At 41.8% G+C, this 20,578-nt stretch overlaps 1 protein-coding gene across 1 annotated transcript in view; it reads left to right on the forward strand.

The window, feature by feature from the left end:
- Positions 1–20,578, forward strand: part of PEMT (phosphatidylethanolamine N-methyltransferase) — a 1,176,780-nt gene that overhangs the window by 611,510 nt on the left and 544,692 nt on the right. The gene's annotated exons all lie outside the window — the stretch shown is intronic.

Here is a 20,578-nt window from a genome sequence, read left to right on the forward strand (position 1 = left end):
TTTCATGGAAGCTGACATCTCAACTTCTCAGTTATTGTTTTTAATAATAAGCAGGGTTTCACAGAACATAAGTAAGTTAAAGGTTACAAGGGCTTACTAGTTATTGCCTATTTTAAAAACATTCACCATTGTTCAGACAGGATATGTAAATTAGAACAGAGTGTTACGAGATAAAGAAGGACTTTGTACCAGGGATTTGAGACTGAGGGTCATACTAAGCTGTCAATCGCCTTACCCCACTGAAGGCTACAGGGAAGGTGCATACAGATTTTATTTGGTTTATCTGCAAGCTGTAAAACACACACACACAGCTGCTCCTGCTTCTTAATGAACATTGGTTCTGTTGTTCTGAAAAGGTATGCAGGTGTGAACCATCTATTAACCTCGTACTTGGGGCCTCATTAGGATGCGGTTTTTCCGCATCCTCCGGGCCGGCGGAAGTGTCTGCCGGTCCGGAGGATGCGGAAAAACCGCTGCGGAGGCACAAAAGACCCACCGCCAAATTAGGATGGCGGTGGGTCTCAAAATCCGTCTGCAGCTTTTCCGCCGCGGTCGCCTTCCGACCGCGGCGGATGTAAATGTAATATTTTAAGGAGTTAACAGTTATTGCTAGTGCAAACATGTGTGTGTTAGTGTAATTGATGGGAGAAATGTGCAAATGGATTATACGGAAATTAGGAGATTGTTAAAGTTTAGTGTGGAAAAGGTGTATATGGGGTCAGAATTGCAGAAAACAAGCTATTTAGCAGAGGATGATTGAGTAAAGCAGGCGATAAAGCTAGATCGGGCCAGGATGGCAGAAGACATGTGAGGAGAACTGAAGGGGAGGCCAATTTAAACAGGGAAGTCAAACTCAGTTTCATGCAGGAGGGGCTAATCTTTACAGGTTGTCGCGAGCTGGGGTGAGCTGCGATATTTATTCAGTTATAGTGTTGATGAGTCCCACCATGAGACTTCGAAAGTAGTGTAGTGGCATCTGTGGGTAGACACATCTGCTGGTATTTGCACTGTCTCTTATCTTTGTGGAAAAGTCTTACATGTATTCCCTGGTGGCCACATCTGAATGACTAGCTCTAGTCTTTCTTCTGAATTCTACATGGTTCTTAGTGGCTCTTATCTTTGTTGGGAGGTAATATCATTGTTTTGGCAGTGTGTGTGGGGAAAATCGTGCAAACTATGGTTTTTAATGGGTGCATTGTTATACTGGAAAGTGAGTTCCGATGTTGGTGGTACAGCAAAAGAGATAATGTGCTCTCCTTGGGATCTTTAGACTGTGGTGCAGGGATCTATCAGTTGACAGAGATGCTGGTTTTTCTATTGTCTCTCATCATTGTGGACAACTCATATGTACAGGGGCATAACACAGACCCCCGCATCTGCCTCGGTGTGGGGGGCCTGACTGCAGGGGGCCCCTCTCAGCACAGGACTCAGGCATGAGAGCTCCGGATTAAATCCGATGGGGGGCCCCTCTGTGTACATTGCAGGAGGTCCCCTTAGACTTTTGTTACGCCACTGGGAGCAATGCTCGAGGCTTCTATTGAATTTGCACATTGCTTGAAGTCATACAAGTGCCCAGGCACAAGGTTCATTCATGTACAATCACAAGTTTGTCATGATTCATGGAGAGGAATCTTGGTCCACTTTGAGTGAGAGGTGGGTCAACTCAGGACGAAGCAGTGTGACAGGTCATACCCACGGTTGGACCAGAGCTGTCAGATGTTATTATTGTGACCGGCTCATGCTGAACTGTGGGTTCTGCAGAAAAATATATGGTTACCTTGCCAATGTCTTATAATTCTCCACGGAAGGGAGACAGAAGGCTCTGGTTCCGACACAAGGTCTTTGTATATGAAGTTTGTGTCTCCCACTATACAGTTTTATATGCTTTGGTGCTGAACCTTTATGAGGTCTGTAGTTCCTGCGCTAAGGTACAACACAAAGGGTATGGTTCACAAAGCCATGTATACTCATACACTTGTACACGTGTACTCTTTAGGTTTACTTCACAAGCTCATGCATGCCTTTGTGAACTGGCCCTCAAATCATTTACAATGGGAATATTCAAGCAATATTCATGTACAATTAGTATGAATAGAAAGGACTGCCCCCTCCATTCACTTTTACTAATGGGGAGTCCGACATTGCGAGCTCATTCACACAGTCTTTTTTGGGTACCTAGAGTAGTAGTAGTGTTTTTAAAGCAGAACAGCTCTAGGATTGTTTTTAGAGCATCTTGCAATAATGGGAATGGAGCGAGGTCCTATGTCGGAGGACTCCTTTGTGATGTCTGTTGGATGATCAGGAGTGTTACGTGGATTAAAAGAGTCTGGAGGAGAGGTGTCAGGAGGAAGAGAGGAGGAAGGGATGTGGTATATGGTATCCTGTGACAGAAAATTGAAGTTAAGGTAATTAGAAAAGGCACCCTGGGAACCAAGATCTACTATGAAAAATGCATATTTTTCTGTTTTCTGTTAAAGTCAAGGAGATCAGTGAGAGATGTGCAAGATGTGGGTGGCTTGGAATATCTAGTATTTGATATGAAATTTCATGGGTTATAGGGGACAGGGATGTATGTCTAAACTGGTCAGGTAGTTCTGCCTAAGAGATACCATTGATGACTAGTGTGATGGGACTCTGCCAATTGTATATAGTGCAGATTGGTCTTTGGTAGTCATTAAAGGGGTGTTTAGGGATAGAGTGGGAGTTGTCAAAGGGCTTTCATGAAAGATTGTAAGAAGGGTTGTGGCTGGTATTGTGCGAAGTCTTACTGCTTGACCTTGTTTCTAGTAGTTGCTCATAGGTTTGTTGTAGTTCTCAAAAGAAAGATTGACAAACTTTAAGGGGGAATGGATAGTAGTGGAGAATCATCTGAGGTATCTTGACATGAGTGTTTTTCGGTTGAGAGTCAAAGCTCTCCCAAAGGGTGTGGGATTAGAAGTTTTGAGGGCTTTTTTGGTGCTGGAGGTAATGAAAATATGAAGGTTTATGGCTGAGAATTATTTCACGACCATTACGTTAGTATAACAATTGCTGTATAGCTCATAGCCCTGGCTTTGATACCACTAGAAGTACGTTTTTAACCATATGGTATTAAGAGTGTTTTGAGACCAATAACAATTCAGAATGTATCAAATGCCCTGAGGATTTGTGTATTGTTTAAAACAGGAGATCCATTTCACCATGCCATGGTTGAATGTTTGATATTTGTACACTAGGCTTCAATTTTGCATGCGATGGGTATGAAGGGAAATTAATTTTAGAAATGATATTTTCTAAATCCCAGAGTTTGACGGCATTCTAATAACTTTTGGTTGGTAGGTCATTTTTTGTGTCCTTTAGCTTAGCAAGAGTGATACAATCATAATTAAAATGGAATGACAATATATGGATATGATCTTGCTCTGACTGCACTGGAGCGTGTGTGTCCTGTAATAATTTTTTCAATAGATGTGGTTTATTTATGTTCCTTGAGTAAAGTTGAAGCTTGGGCAGTTCTGAATTATAGTATGTGTCTTGGCCTATGTACTGCATACTCGCCAGTGGGAAGATGAAGGCGCACCATATGGATAACGTAATTAGCACCAGAATTACTACACTTCCATCGGCTTAACCCATGTGTCCTGACCTCCAACAGTTCTTGTTAAGACAACTCCATGTCACTGATTTTGTCGCGTCCTGCAAAACAATGCCTCATTCCCATTTGAATATCACAATAGAAACTAGTAACAATCGTGTGCATTACCAAATAAGGGACAATACGTTCACACAGTACTCAGAAATATATATAGAAACTACACTTTTATCCTTTAGGCAGAAAATGTAAATTTTGAGAATTTCCCTTGAAAAAGGTCTGCTAGCAAAGCTTGTCAGGAGGAGTTAGGTAAAAGCTGTTTCATGTCCCAATTCACAATTTTCATCTGTGCATCAGGGACAGTGAACCAGTATTGAAGAGTGCTAAATATAGAATGTTTAATACACAATGTTGTGGCCCATTGTTAGTACACAGATGAGGATTTGAGTGTTGTAGTCCTCTTGAGAACATCGCATACTTTTACCATTTCAAGTTCTCTTTCATGAGGTTATGCACTGAATAACAAAAGAGTCCCATATCTGATTAATTCATTTTTTTGTTAGGATGAGCATTCAGTTACCCTTTCATAAGTGTGTTCATTCATCTGAGTATTGACTGTCAAGTTTAATTTAAATAATAATATTGTTAACTAAAATGCTCACATTTTCAACATTGAACCTAGGAGTCGTTCAGAGTTCACCAAAATACTTGTGTCGAGCAACATGGATATGAATATGCCTACCAGCGCAGTGAGAAATGTGCAGCATCTGGGGGGTTATGACCAGTCTCTTGCTGGAAACACTTTCATTAGGTTATTTTTTAATATATCATGATCAGTTCCAAACAGCACTTGAGAATTGTTATGCTCAAGAGCATTCTACTTGTCTGTTGTTATTCACGTATATAGCAATATATCGTTTTTCAAAATCGAAATATAGCTATATCAAAGTAAAACAAATTGGAATGGCCAGACTAAACAAGCACTGGCAAAGCCAATAGGGTTAGCCTATGCTAGAGCTATTGGTTTGCCAATGTCTTTTTAACATGCTGTACAGCAGAGTGGAGCAATGTAGAGTGGAGTAAAATTGCGTAGAGTGTCTTGGAATTGCATGGAGTGGCGTACATTGAAGTGGAGTGGTGGTGAGTGGGGCGGCATAGAGTATCGTGGTGTAGAGTAGAGTGGACTGGCTTTGAGTAGAGTGACCTAGAGTACAGTGGCATAGAGTACAGTGGAATACAGTGGATTGGGATAGACTAAAGTGCAGTGGAGTGGTATAGAGTAGAGTAGAGGGAAGTGGCATAGAGTAGAGTGACATTGTGTGGAGTGAAGTGGGATAGAGTAGCATAGAGTGGTACTGTGTGGAGTGGTGCAGAGAATCTTGGCGGAGAGATGAATGATGTTGAGTGGCATAGAGTATGTGCATTGGAGTGGAGTGACAGAGAGCAGAGTGCAGTGGCTTAGAGTGCAGAGGCATAGAGTGCAGGGGCTTTGAGTAGAGTGGCGTACAGTGCAGGAGCAAAGAATTTAGTGGCGTATAGTGCAGTGTAATTGAGTGGTGCAGGGTAGAGGAGTATGGCATAGAGTGCTGTGGTGTAGAGTGCTAAACAGTAGAATGGTGTACAGAGGTGCAGAGCAAAGTGCAGTTGTGTAGAGTGCAGTGGCATAGAGTAGAGTGGTGCAGAGTTGAGTTGTGTAGAGTACATTAGCATAGAGTGCAATGGCAGATAGTGCAGTGGTATAGATAAAGTGCAGAGAAGGGTACAGTGGCATAGAGTAGAGATGTGTAGAGTAAAGTAGAGTGGTGCAGAGTGCAGTAGCATAGAGTGCAGTGCCGTAAAGTAGAGTGGTCCAGAGTAAAGTGGTGTAGAGTGGAATGGCATAGAGCTCAGTGGCATTGAGTAGACTGGCGTAGAGTAGAGTGTCATAGCTTGCAGTGGCATAGAGTGCTTTGGAGTAGAGTGGGGTGGTGTTGAGTAGAATGCAGTGGCATAGCGTAGAATGGTGTACAGTAGAGTAGCGTAGAGTGCAGTGGCGAAGAGTGGTACAGAGCAGAGTGCAGTGGCATAAAGTACAGTGTTGCAGACTAAAGTTAAGTAGGAGGGAATAGAAGCTGCATAGACGGGGATATGGGCGATGGGCTGTAAACGCAAGCACTCATATGAAGTGTTTGAACCCAAAAAAGAATAGTAGCTCCATAAATAGAAGCAGTGGAAAGACACAAGTTATTTACTCATGCTCCATGGGAGGGCCAAACACAAGAAGAGGACATGATGCAGGTATGCCAAGACAAATTGGAGCGAAGCAAAGGAGAGCGACGCTGTAACTAACCAATGGTAAGCTATGGGCAGGTTGTAAGCCAAGTGTATGTAAACAAAATGTTTAAAAAAGACAGCGCATGTGCTGTCTAGATGAAATCTAAAAAGAGTCCTGATTTCCATATATGGTAAGTTCAAAGGACATACAAGGAAGGTGAGGCAAACAATTGCCTCAGAGCCCCACACAGTGCTATATAAATCTTGCATAACAATACAATACAACTCATGTTGCAAAATCTGTGATCTTACCAGGGAGTGCAATGAGAGCAATTGAACAGCGGTAGGTCCATCCCGAGGTAGGTCGAAACTATCTTTTTCAAATGAAAGTTTGTACTTTTCATAAATAATCTTGGTAGTGTCTAAATATGACTCTGTAAGGAACAAGAGAACTCTAAAAACAAACCCTTCCTGGAATGTCAAGTAATGGGGAGGATTTGGCCTTACCGCCAGAGCTGCCGACTTTGGAATTGGGGAGCCAGGTTCAAGGCTTGGGGTCGGCTCAACATTATGTGACTCTGGAAAAATCACTTTATCTCCCCTCACTCAGGTCCCCAAAGGTATTGGAGTGCTTTACATAAGCACCGTTTACATTACACATAAGCACTTTTTTTTTGGCAGCCGTCTTCTTTTTTCCCACATGCTAACCCACCCCCCCCACGCCTGACATTGTTGTTTTCCACGAACGCCCCCTTAATTTTAACCCATCACGTCCTCCTCACTACTCAGGTGTTTTGCCCAGCCCCCTGCTTCTGCCATATCCGAGCCCTCAGATAACATTCCACATGTTGTGACACCTGAGAGATATCTCCTCACACCATTAACTGCCATGGACAAAGTCATTCCATTTTTAAGGGTGCACACCCTATGGTGATATCAGTGACTCTAATATAACACGTAGCACGCGGGGGACATAGTCATTCCATTTTTATTGGTGCACACCCTATTGTGATATCAGTGACTCTAAAATGATAACACAAAGCATGCTGGGATTTAGTCAGTGACCTTTTTGTGACATCAGCGAGGGTCCTGATATTAGTAACCAGAGTGGGCCATCACTGAGTGGCTAAGCGACGTCAGGATTTCTTTTTCTTAGACTCATTTTAAGATGTTGTCGACCCCTATTGTGGGGTCAGGCCTCACATTGGTGATAGCAGCGAGCCCTTATATGGTGACTGTGAGCCTGCTAGAAATATGTTTCTACTGTACTGCAAAGTCGAAGAGCCCGCAGAAGAAATAGTCTGATCCCTGTCTTGGTATGTCTGAGCCCTTTTCTCGTGCCTGTCAGCCCTTTCGTGAAGCCTTATTGAGGTATCTATAAGTCCTATTCGAATGTCTGTGCGCCTTATCTCTGTATCACCAATCCCCATTGCGGTATCTGTCAGCCCTGTTTGTGAGTCCTAGTGAGGTATCTGAGACCCGTCTTCTCTCTTCCATACGTGTTAACCCACTACCCCTCCATTGTTTTTATTGAGACCCCCTGCTGCTCTTAACCCACCATATCCTCCTCACTACTCTGTTGTTTTACCCAGCCGATGCTTTAGCACCTCCCACTTGTGCCCCTGAAGGTAGAATGTTTTACATAGGCACCATTTACATTACACCTAGACACTTTTTTTTTTCCTATTATACACGGGGGATTAAGTGATTTTACCAGGATCACAGTATGTTGAGCCAATACCGATACTCAAACCTCGCTTCCCAGTTCCAGGTTGGATGCTCTGTCTTCCTCATTCATTAGCTGTGTTAACCAACTAACCTCCGCGTACTCCAAAACAATAGTAATACAAGCATTGACAAAGACAATAGATACGCATATGCATAGGCGAAACCTATTGACTTTGGCAATGCTTGTTACTTAAGTTTGCAGGCTTAATTACTGTGTACGGCTATATTAGGCAGCAGTGAGTCTACCTATTTTTTATACCTCTCAGAGAGAGTATTTTTTACTTCTAAATGTACTACACTAGACTGACCATTTCTGCCTGTGGTATTGTGTATTTATGGAAATCGGGGACTCAGACTGATTTGTTATTGGAATTCAGGGACCTCCACTCATTACTGGAAGCCGGGGACCCGATGATTTGAACATCAAGACAATACACAAAAAATACAGAAACAAGCATTCATCAAACAAATATAAAAAAAATTAAATATTTATTTTATTTCACAAACAAATATAAAAAATCTATATTTTAATTTTAATAGGAAGGTTGAAGTTTTTCTAAATTCAGTAGAGGTCACTTATTGTCAATACTATATTCTATTTGATGCACTTATAGTGCTCCCACGAACCAACCTGAGGATACTAACTTAAATTTTAGCTTCCAGTTTCAAAATCCTTTACATTTACAGAACGTTTTAAAACGTCTCAGTTGTACATTTTGCTACATTATTTATGTACACTTTATTTATCAGTTAAATTTTTTACATTTTCTAAGCAGTCGCGGACCCCCAGGAGTCCTCAGACCACAGGTTAAGAACAGCCGATCTAGACTAATCAGCTATTCACAGGTCTTTTGAATTTTCACATTCATCTCAAGCAAACGGAAATTTAAATAACTCCATAATTTTGGAATTTCACAAACATTCCTGCTCCGAAATTAATAAGGTATCGAATGAGACTGATCCCAGGGCTCCGGCTTCTCTCCTCCCTTCCCTACCGCGTGTGGGTAGGTTCAGAGACTTCGTCCGTACAGCGGACAGGTACCATCAGCCGTGGTGCCTACGCTTGGGAGAAGTCCGTTGACGCCATATCTTGGCCCTAGTAGGGTCCCACTAGGACACAGCAGGACCTCTTGGCCTGCCTTCAAGTCTCCTGTGGAAAGTAGTAAAATTCCCCGTCCACCCACGTGTAGCACAGTTGTCTTATTTAGGTCCTGATGAATTGCTAATGATGCATGAAACATGTCGACCGATCACTAGGTAGAACACACATCATTGGATCTTTGTACCAGTGTGTTTGTTCTCCCTCCTGTTTTTAGTAAGGTAGTTAACCACACCATTAAATTTCTTGTGGATTACCTAACCTTTTTTATTAGCACCACTTCTCTTCACGCCTACACTTCACCTAGAGCCCTCACACCCACATGCACCAACTGACAGGAACAAAAGATCTCCGATAAAGAGCCCCTTCGCGGGTGCCCGTCAGACATTGCAGCGCCAGTCTGGCGAGGAGCAGAACCCAGATGATGAAGCATGACACCTAGCTTCCTGGGTGTGTGAGGGTTTTAGTTCCGAAAGGAGGCTTCCCTCTCCTTTCCCACTTTTGCTTGGTTCTTTTCATTTCTTTCTACTTTTTGGGGAACAGTGTATCCTTGTTGTTGTATGTCTAGTCCTAGGGCCTATACACTGGACCCCGTTAAAAATTAGCCCTTGTCGGTTCCTCCATTTGTTATTTGATCCCAGTGTACGCCATTGAAGTTTCATACAAAACACATTCACAAACAAAATAATCCCAAACTAAGCCAAAAGGTCCGTTGGCAACCGATTTATTGGCTTTGGAAATACTCGCTTAGTTTAGCACATGCACGTTCTTTTTTCTTATTTTGTCAAACATATTTTTATTGGCATTTGTTACAAAATCCAGGCATTATCACATAGTTTAGGATTGAGTTTTCCTAATTCCGTGGGATATATAGAATAATTTTTTCACCCTGGTTACAATTTAAGTAGACCATGCAAGCGATATTCCATATAGGTATACTAAAGTCAAAATAACATTTATTGCAATCGTTTCTCGCCTGTAGAACATGGGAAAGGACAATTCCAGAAATTTAAACCAATCTCTGTTGTATGCCAGTCAATAGTTATCCTGTAATTCGTTATTAATAAAAAGAAACAAATGACTATACAACTACTACATCATAAAACCTATCTAATTAACAAACTGTGCAGATGGGCCACAGGTTGCGCATTTAATAATGGATTAAGCAGATAATCAATTCATGTAAGGGAGGGAGCAGAGGTGGGGCGAGTATGCGGAGGGCTAGCATATGCAAGTTCTAGGGCAGTTCCATTCAACTCATACTTTTAGGATCTGCGTTTTAACGCTGTCCCTTTTGATCATTCTACACAAAGTCTGACGGTATTAAAGTGAATGTGCTTTTAAAAAAAGATTTTTGCAGGCTGGTTAAGGGGTACTAAAATTATTTGTGAAACAAAACCGGCTGTGTCTATTGAAATGTTATCTCTCATACGTACAGAGCATTGTGTAACATCTTTCTAATATATACAAACGGAAAACAACGCTATCTAAAGTTTAGTTAAGGTTAGTGAAGGCATACACAAAATATGTAACAGTACAGGTATTAAGTTAACTTTAACTGCCATCTCCACTAACATGTGCTAAGGGTAGCAAATATTTAGCATTTTAAATAGCATTGGGAGACACAGTGAGTGTGTTACAACATATGAGACTTTGGGTGTTTCATTACTAAGTTAAAGTGGTGTTTGGCCCGTTTGTACTGGCAGGGTTGGGCCTAGATACATACCTAACAGAGAAGTGGCTCCTAGTGTATCACAGTTAAAGAGTATGGGCCAGATGTAGGTAAATAGCATTTACCGATTCGAAAATACCGAATTATACCGATTCGGTATTTACAAATCGGTAAATGCTATGTAGCAAATCATTCGGTAAAAATTACCGAATCGTTAAGAATCGGTATTTACCGAATCTGTATTTACCGATTTGGTAATTGCCATTCATTCCTATGGGCCTGGAGGTCCATAGGAATGAATGTCAATTACAGAATCGGTAAATACCGATTCGGTAAAAGGGGGAAAACATTGAAGGTTGGCAGGGTGTCCCTTTGACACCCTGTTGCACCCCTCAATTGTGTATGGGTGCACATGTTGCAGACATAAATGCCCTAAGGGCATATATGTCTGCAACATGGCACTGAAGCAATTTGCATAAAATTGCTTTTTGGGGTGTTTTAGTTATTTACCACCAACTTGTAGTTGGTGGCAAATAACGAATCCTAACATGGGATAAGCACTCATTTAAGTGCTCCCTACATTAGGAATTCGGTAATTTACCGAATCGGTTTGTAAGAAATCGGTAATCTACCGATTCCTTAAATTACCGATTCGGTAAATTACCGAATCGTTAATTTCGGCCCCTACATCAGAAAAGCCTATTACCGGTCGGTAACGGCCAAAATTCGTTAATTTTGGCCGTTACCGACCGGTAATAGCCTTCCTACATCTGGCCTTATGTGATATTTCTTTTCTGTGACATTTCATTTATACACACAGGTCATTGCTTTGGATTAATCACAGTGATCAGGAGTGTTGGGAAACATCCATCACAACGCAACTTTTACGACACACTACCATTACAACGCCGGATTTACAACGCAAGTCATTACAACGACTTGTGCTGGAGGGCGCTGTAGGATAGGGAATAGTTTAATTTACTATCCAAAACCTTCCCTACTATCCACGGGGACTGGAGTTGGAATAGTAAATTAAACTATTCCACTATCCAGCGCCCCCCAACGCAAGTCGTTGTAACGACTTGCGTTGTAAAACCTGCGTTGTAAAGGCATGCGTAGTAAAAGCATGCGTTGTGATGACATACATCCGGAGTGTTACAAGGATGATTATAAAGTTGCAGCAAAGTTCCTGCGCAAGGATATTATCCCAGAATTCACGTTATCAGCAATTATTTGAATGTCAGTTCTTTCAATTTACTTGGAGGGGATCAGTCTTTCAGTTTCAGTGGCAGTCCTGTATTCGGTATCTTTGTGTTGGCCTCAATCCTGAGAAAAACAGAAGGCAGTGGTCGTAGTTCCTATAGAGTTTCCATATTCATCTCTTTGCAGTTGCCTTAGACCCTACCAAACCCCTCTGATAGGCACTTGCCTGAGAAAGAGAGAAATCAAATGTCGTAGTGCACATGAGGTTTCCAGGTTCTCCATTTTACCATTCTCCATTACTGGGTTTATATGGGAATATCTAGTAAGTGGGGCCCTCAGACATTCGCGATCCCTTTTGGCTTTGCGGGACAGGCTGTGGTTCAGATTGGGACATGCTGCTTCGATTTTCCCTCCAAGTAGATCAGTTGAACCAGACTCCATTTTCAAGATCTCTATGACATGGTGGCTGTTTGTGTAATATGAAGTAAAAAATAGGTTTACGTCTGCTGTCCTTCTCTTTTACTTGGGGATTGTCCAGGTCCACTCTTGTATTTTATAAGGGCATAAAAAGGAGGGCTGGATACATAAACTAGTAGTGGTCAGTCACTATCTGCTTGTAGGAAACTAGAAGTTCCATTGCTCCTCTATGTCCACAGTAAGATATGCAGGTTTGTCTTGCTCTGGCAGGGGCCCATTGTACATACATTTGGTTAGAGGTTTCCATTTTGCCACACCACTATAATGAAAGTACCAGGCTATTCGGAGCCAACCCCCAACCTAACATTTAAGAGTCCCATACAGTGGAGTACTGCGCTCTACTTTAGAAATTAATCTTTTTCCTTCCATTTTTTTAGTGCATGTTGCATATTGATGTTTTCTTAAGCTTTGAGCAGGGATTTTGCATTTAATCCCACAGGCTTCAAAAACAAGATTTAGATGTCCAAATGCATATTAGTCTCTAAGCAAAAGTACCATCTTAAATTGTTACATGACCGTGTTCCTTGGTTTTACGTGCTGGTTGTGCCATTTGTAGTTAGATTTTCACTGTATTCAGAGGCTTGAGAAGTACATAGTAGGTTTTCACTAGTCCTGTGACAGCATCTTGGAGCTTTTTTGTGTTCTGATCTTGCTCTTTAAGGTCCCCATGTAAGGTCTGTGTATTTACAATGGTAGTTTGTAAATCATGAAACAATTTAGTTATCTGTACATTATAAGAATCTATCTATATATACATATATTAAATTCACCTAGAAAACTGAGTGCGATTATGGTTACTTATTAAAACAGGAAAACCATTGAAATGTTCAAGTTATGGTTAGGAGCACAGTCCATAACTTGCTCAACAATCGTGCAAACTATCACTTGGATAGCAAATGGAATACTCACGGCCTCCCTTTTAATCAAACAGATGTAATGACGAATGTTGTAAAATTTCTTACAGATGAGATTACATATCACCTTACCTTTACCATTTTGACAGAGACAACTATGAAGGTAGTATTGTTCACTGTTTTGATTATGTCTGACTGTTTAATTACATTTCACGTTTATATGTTTTTTAGTGGTATAAATATTGTGGGTCATAAGCATTGCATTTTGTGTTATGCCAGGCCTTGTGACCAATCCATCATAGGTAACCAACCACTTTCTTCATACAGTCATCAGCCGTGCACAGCCTGTGATTGGCCGAGGCTCCTGATCTCCAGTAGGCCCTGTGCAGTTGGTTTGGCCGCAGGGCATGTCCTTCATGCCCTACACGTAACTCTACACAGGTGTCTAACTCTTAGGTCACTCTATGCCCGCAGCCTCTGCTGATGGCACACACCATTGACTGTGCACATCAGAGGTTGTCCTGTCCCAACCCTCCACACGCAACCAAACCCTTTTGTGGCCATGCCCAATTGCAGCAGAAATGCACTAAATTACATTTTTCCCATTTTTTCTTTCTTTTTTTTTTTTTTACAGTATTCCAGTATGCCTATATTTTTTTAATTTAGATTAGCCATTAGGTAGGATCAGCAAATTAATGGTCCAGATATATTTTGAATGTAACCGCTTCCTGCACTTATTGGAACATCTTTTAAATGCCAATTACTGGAAAACTACTAAACGGATTTAAACCAATCCAAGAGAAGGTTCTATTCAATGACAAGTTTAGTCAAATTCAGTTCAGCTGGTTTTTCTGAATCAAGAAGCAAAGAAAGCTGTTATATTTTGTGCATATCTGTGGAACAGTACCAAAGTTATTAGTAAAAAAATGCCCCTTCAGCAGAAAGTTCGACTGAACCATAACTACAGAGATGCTATTGCCGCTGGTGTGTGTGTATTTATGTATATACATATATATATAAAAATATATAAAAAAAAAAATATATATATATATATATGCAAAAAAAGGAGAGAACTCTGGGTAGCTCCTGTTAGAGCACTCTCAACACCAGCAACACTCTAGATCTGCTCACCTAAACTTGAGAACTACCCAGAGTTCTCTCCTTTTTTGCATAATTTATGCGTCACTCTATGCCTGAAAGGGTTTCGTTTTGACTTATACTGGGTGCTCCCTTGTGTCTGGACAAAGCTATACCTCTCTGAAGAGCTCTAATTAGAGCGAAACACTGTGTCAGGGGTTGTTTTTACTCATTTCAGGTTGGCTTGAGTTGGTATCAACTTCTTACTGTCTTATTCTGAGAATTGGGTAATACTACGGTATAGCAGGAGACCTGGTGTCAATGTGTTGGTCTGTTAGGCTGTAGTCTGTCTGTCTGTCTGTCTGTCTGTCTGTCTGTCTATCTATCTATCTATCTATCTATCTATCTATCTATCTATCTATCTATCTATCTATCTATCTATCTATCTATCTATTAAAGGTTAGGAAAGCAATGATATTTCACAAACACCGATAGGCGAGGGTAAAAAGTCCAGGGACAGCCAGAAGGAGAAACAAAGACATTAGCATTCATTATTCTTTGCTCCAAAATGACATGTTGGCAGCTGAATTAGCAACAGAACGAAATGTGCAGACTTGAAAATATGACTACATTATACTGAGTTATGCAGTTTTAAGAAAATTAACTTTTCAGAACAACTGAGGTAGTCAGCAACACAAGGTAACTTATGTAAGCCATCATCTTGTACTTTGTGTTGCTTTCCTAACCTTTAATTAACTGCCTTGACATTCCCTTGGAAGTTGATAATCTTCTGTTTTGTTATTTAGCTATTTCATAGTTCTTTACTAGTTGATCAGACAAACGTATCCTTTGATTAAACATAACTCGACTTTTAGCACACCCACAAGAAGACAGTTCTGAAGTCATTTGAGATTTACCATAGGTATAGTATATAGTATTCAACTGCATTGTCTCTTAGTGATGGTAACATGGGTATAGATAGATTGATAGATTGATAGATAGATAGATAGATAGATAGATAGATAGATAGATAGATAGATAGATAGATAGATAGATAGATAGATAGACAGACAGACAGACAGACAGACAGACAGACTACAGCCTAACAGACCAACACATTGACACCAGGTCTCCTGCTATACCGTAGTATTACCCAATTCTCAGAATAAGACAGTAAGAAGTTGATATGAGTCTCTCATTTCACACCAAAAGGCTTATGGGATTTCACTGTGTGGTGAGGCTCAAAAAGTAAAGTCAAAATGCTGTTGAGGTGTGGTCAAAATAACATGTTAGCAGCTCAGTGTTACTAATATTTTAGTCAAACGGCATGACATTGAAATTCACATAGTGAGCATAGATAATTTTTAAAAAGTGGCATTGAGGTCTAATAAAACATTTATGGTGAGGGCTGTCACCTTCCTAGTTCTGCCACTAGTGTATCATGGCCTTTGTTCACTTCGAGTGCCGTCTAATAGTCCACACTCTTACTATTGGCATGCAGTTCTTACGAATTAAGTAGGATTGTATATCCGGACAACATAACCGTCAGAATATGGGGATTGAGTACACACATTTCATCAAAGTATATTGGCCCAATTCCTAGCTAGCTCACAGTGCGCCTTCTGACCCCTTAACCTTCCAGTGTACCAGATGGTATCTGCAACCTCAGAACATGACCACTCAAGCTCCCCAAGGACATTGTGGAAACAGAGCTACCCTTTCGTTATTTACTCAGGCATACCCAAGGGAGACACAAGAAAGACACAAATTGGCTTTTCAAACATGTATTGAAACAATTATATTCTTGTATAAAAAGCATGAGCTGCAATTATCAGTAGGGTGAAACAAAGCATTGTAACCAGCATTACAAGAATGGTAAAAAAAGATCAACAGTTCAACCATTATAACATTGTTGCATGATGATATGACTCCTATCTAATACTACATAAACTAGCAAGAGCAGAGTGGGGGTACCCTCTGCCAGATCTCTTGGGACAACCCACCCCCCCATACGTGTGTATGATGTCTCAGGAAGCCGATCTGGTGTAGAGCAGGCTACCGTCCTTTGCAGGATGAAGGCTATAGACAGGTGCATCTAAGTCACAGTGCACAGTGTTACTGGATAATACACAGAAGTGATCCTCTGGCGAATCTGGCTCACAGGCAGTTTATATAATAAAATCACTGTTCCAATTGCACTATGTCAAAGGTGATGTGATTGTTTGTCTTGATACTCAGAGCTGTCTCCAACCGGACAACCAAATGCAAGGTCATCGCCTTCAATGGTCCATAGCCTTGGACAGAGTGTACATATGACATGATAAAATGCTTAATAAGAAATGTGCTGTATGCAGAATACTTTCTAAGTATATTATTGTGTAAGTGCAAGGCATGTAAAAAGTCACAGTTAGAAAAGGTGTCAAGTTTAAACATGTAACTATCATGAAGACTTGTGCTTGGGCCCTGTTGAACCCCACAACACTATATGCTAAATCGTTATGCTTTAGACCAAAAACACTAGACTAACAGCCTGATTTAGAGTTTGGTGGGTGGTTACACCGTCACAAAGTATGACAGATATCCCGTCTGCCTTATTACAAGCACCATAGGATATAATACACTGGTAATAAGGCGGGCGAGATATCGGTCACATTTATGATTGAGTCTCCCATCCACCAAACACCGAATCAGGCCCTATTTTCTACTAAGCCCTGCATAGTTACACAATTCACAAGAGTTCCAGGATCTCATCATCTCATTAGTTACAAACTCAATAGTGTTGAACATATTGAGCTCTGATCCAAAAGCTGTTGAGACTTACCAGAATTAACTGTGGGAGAAGAAACTTTGTGTGCTGTGTTTGGCTTAGTGATATCTTCTTTGAGCTCAAGCCATGTTGGATCTTTACAGTACAGTTTTCTTACTGACAAGACAGAAGTAGTTATCTTTGGCAAAGATGCCTCACACTGGAGCTCCTCCTGATGGTCTGCTGACTTCGGACCCACACCCCACTCGACGACATATGCAAAAAGAATAGGATTAATAATTGACAACCAGTTCTTCATGACAGGGCAATTGAACGTGGTGTCTGCCGCCTCCTTCCACACACCCAAGTTAGTCATAAGTATTTTCAAATGGCTCCCCACCAATACACATAGAACCATCACCCACTCCCTCATCACCAGCAAAGTGGACTACGGCAATGCACTAAATGCCGGATTCAAGGTTCAACTAACCAAAAGATACCATTAGACCATACAAAACTCACCTGCCAAACCCACCATCGTGCACACCCATTACTCTGCATCTCAAAGAAATACACCGGCTCCCAGTCCACAAACAACTACTCTTCAAACTCCTAATGCGCACACACAAAACTTTGCACATTCTTGTCCCCTAATCTAATACCTCAACAACCATATACATTTCCACAAATGTACCAGACAATTCCAGCCTACTACACCTCTACTCGTACACTCCCCCTGCATATGCAGGACCAGATCCGGGAATTTGTCATTCTACTATCTTGTTCCTTAAGTCTGGAATTACCTCCCCCTGCACATCAGAGTTGCCTAATCAGTTCTTGAATTTTGGAAGAAACAGAAGAAATGGATTTTCCAAGTCAAGGCCCTTACTTGGTCCATGCTACACCTGCCTTCAACGCCACAATATCTCACTGAGTGAGTCAAATGCTGTACAGGTTAAGAATAACATGACATGACTCCCAAGTCTAAATCGTTCTGTTTGACCACCTACAATAGAAAATGCAAATTTTGCACCCAGTCTCAAAATGTTGTTGATTGCGCAAGGTGTGTATGCTACCCAACGAGGATGAGCCTTGCCAAATTTGGCTAGGTAGCACAGAGCAGAGGCGAGATATGAAATCCCTGAATCTTCATCGTATGTCTTATGAACACTATACATAGTGATGGTCCTGTGATAAAGTAATCTTGGAATATGACCAGTGACTAGCTTGAAACGCCAGTGGCCTTGTTCGCAAAAGTCCTGAAAGGCCTCTTCTACTTAGATCTAGGATGAGAGGAGCTTGAGTTGTGGCACCAAAGGCCCCAATACACGCTTCATGACTGCATTCAAAAAGAGAATGGACTACAATCTCGACATGCTCAGATGTATCCTCCCTAAATGCAACTTGTACCCTTTCAGGACCACTGTATACAAACCCAGCCTCACCACACGCCTGCCCTCACCTACTCAGCACCTGGATACCCTCACGGGTGATTAGCAGCACTCTACCAATCCACCTTACATGGCATTTCATGGACAAGCTTCAGTTGGAGCCATTAAAATCCAAGAGGGCTGTGTTCACCAAGGACGAGTTCTGTTTTCTGCCATGGATTTCACTTTAAGCTTGAGTTATAAAACATTAGCCTGGGGCTGGATAATAGTGTGAGGTAGTACTAGCGGCTGATGCAACAGAGTATTGTTGCAAGTTACAAATCTGGTCCCATTGCCCAAAAATGGGGTAGGTAAAATCTCCCTTCTTCCTGCTCTAGAGACTGCCCTATTTTCATTAACTTTATTTTGTGTTAATCTCCAGATTCTGTGAGTTGTTGACTACGGGTGTACGAAATTTGCAAAATTTCCTCTTGCATGTTTGCATAAAATTTTGGGGAAATTACTTGAAATTAAGCCAGAGATGAAATTCTGCATTTTGTGCTATATTTTAGAGCAAATGCATCCTCGAATCCATTTTGGACGCAATAATTCATTTTGCTTTAAAAAACAAAATAGCGCTAAATCACACATAACGGGAATAGCTGCAGCTAACCTTCTGTTTATTCACGTTGTTCCAGTGCTCCTGCGTGAGCATTTTTCCACAAACACCAGCCTAATTCAGCAGCCAGACAAAATGGCATCATTTTGAGGATTTGAAATGCTGAACAATTATCAGAGATTAGTTGTAATTGAAATTGCATTTATATAGCGTTTACTACCCCTGATGAGGCATCAAAGCACTTTTCAGGTAAGTAGCACACTACTCTGGAACTCAAAAAGGATTAATGGTGAATTAGTTTAGGAAAATATGAAATTAATTTGAGCGGTAACATGTGAGTCTGTTAGTTGAATTGAAAAGGATAATGGAGGGATAGAAGAGGGAAGGGTGTAGGAAATGTTTTATTTGGAGATCATGCAAAAAGAACAATTGATGGACAGGAAGCAGAGCATTGTTGTAGATTCAGCCCAGTACAGAGATATGGGCCTAAATGCATCGTTTATTGATCGCCATGCCATTCCAGTTTGGACCCAGCCATATAATCAGTCTTGACCATGTGCCTAATGGGAACAGTACAGCCTGAACGGCCAGGCCAGGTCCTCCCTGGACTGGAAACGAGCATCCTAGGACCGGTTTCGGGGTTTCACCCCCTCATCAGCCAGGATAGCTTGACTCCAGTGGCATGGAGAGCACGGGATCCACGTCTGGGCATACCTGTCCCACTCGGGGTGACAAATGCAAAAAGAGCAATTGATGGACAGAATGTAGAACAATGTTATACATTCACCCCAGTACAGAGATCTGGGCCTAAATCTATTGTTTTTCTGCTCACCATGCCTTTCCAGTTTGAACCCAGCCATATGCAAATCAGTCTTGACCATGGGCCCAATGGGAACAGTCCAGCCGAACGGCCAAGCCAGGTTCTCCCTGGACTGGAAACAAGCATCCTAGGACTAGTTTCGTAGTTTCGCCCCTCATCAGCCAGGATAGCTTGACTCCAGTGGCATAGAGAGCACAGGACCCAAGTCTGGGCATAACTGTCCCACTCGGGTGACAAATGCAAAAAGAAGGGTGATGCCCTGAAACCAGTCCCAGGATGCTTGTTTCCTGTCCAGGGAGGACCTGACTTGGCAGTTCAGGCTGGACAGTTCCCACAAGGAACAGGGTCAAGACTGATTTGCATATGGCTGGATCCAAACTGGGGTGGTGTGGTGAGCAAAAGCATGATGGCTTAAACCCAGATCCTTGTGACTGGGGGTGAATGTTTGCATTGTCCAACATTCCGTCAATCAATTGTTTCTTTTGCATATGGCACCCTAAGTAGGAAGGGAATGCCCAGACATGTGTCACGTGTTCACTACACCACTGGATTCAAGCTAGCCTGGCTGTTGAAGGGTGATGCCCTGAAGCCTGTCTCAAAATGCTTGTTTCCTGTCCAGGAAGGACCTGGCTTGGCAGTTTGGGCTGGACTGTTCCCACAAAGAACAGGGTCAAGACTGATTTGCATATGGCTGGGTCAAAACTTGGGTGGTGTGGTGAGCAAAAGAATGATGGATTAAACCCAGATCTTTGTGACTGGGGTGAATGTTTGCATTGTCCAGCGTTCCGTCCATCAATTGTTTCTTATGCATCTGTCACCTTAAATGGGAAGTGTATGCCCAGTTGTGGGTCCCGTGCTCACTACACCACTGGATTCTACCTAGCCTGGCTGATGAAGGGTGATGCCCTGAAACTGGTCCCAGGATGCTTGTTTCCTGTCCAGGGAGGACCTGGCTTGGCAGTTCGAGCTGGAGTGTTCCCACAAAGAATAGGGTCAAGACTGATTTGCATATGGCTGGGTCCAAACTGGGATGGTGTGGTGAGCAAAAGAATGATGGATTAAACCTAGATCCTTGTCACTGGTGGTGAA

Source organism: Lissotriton helveticus, chromosome 10 (assembly GCF_964261635.1).
Source record: "Lissotriton helveticus chromosome 10, aLisHel1.1, whole genome shotgun sequence".
Taxonomy (NCBI): domain Eukaryota; kingdom Metazoa; phylum Chordata; class Amphibia; order Caudata; family Salamandridae; genus Lissotriton; species Lissotriton helveticus.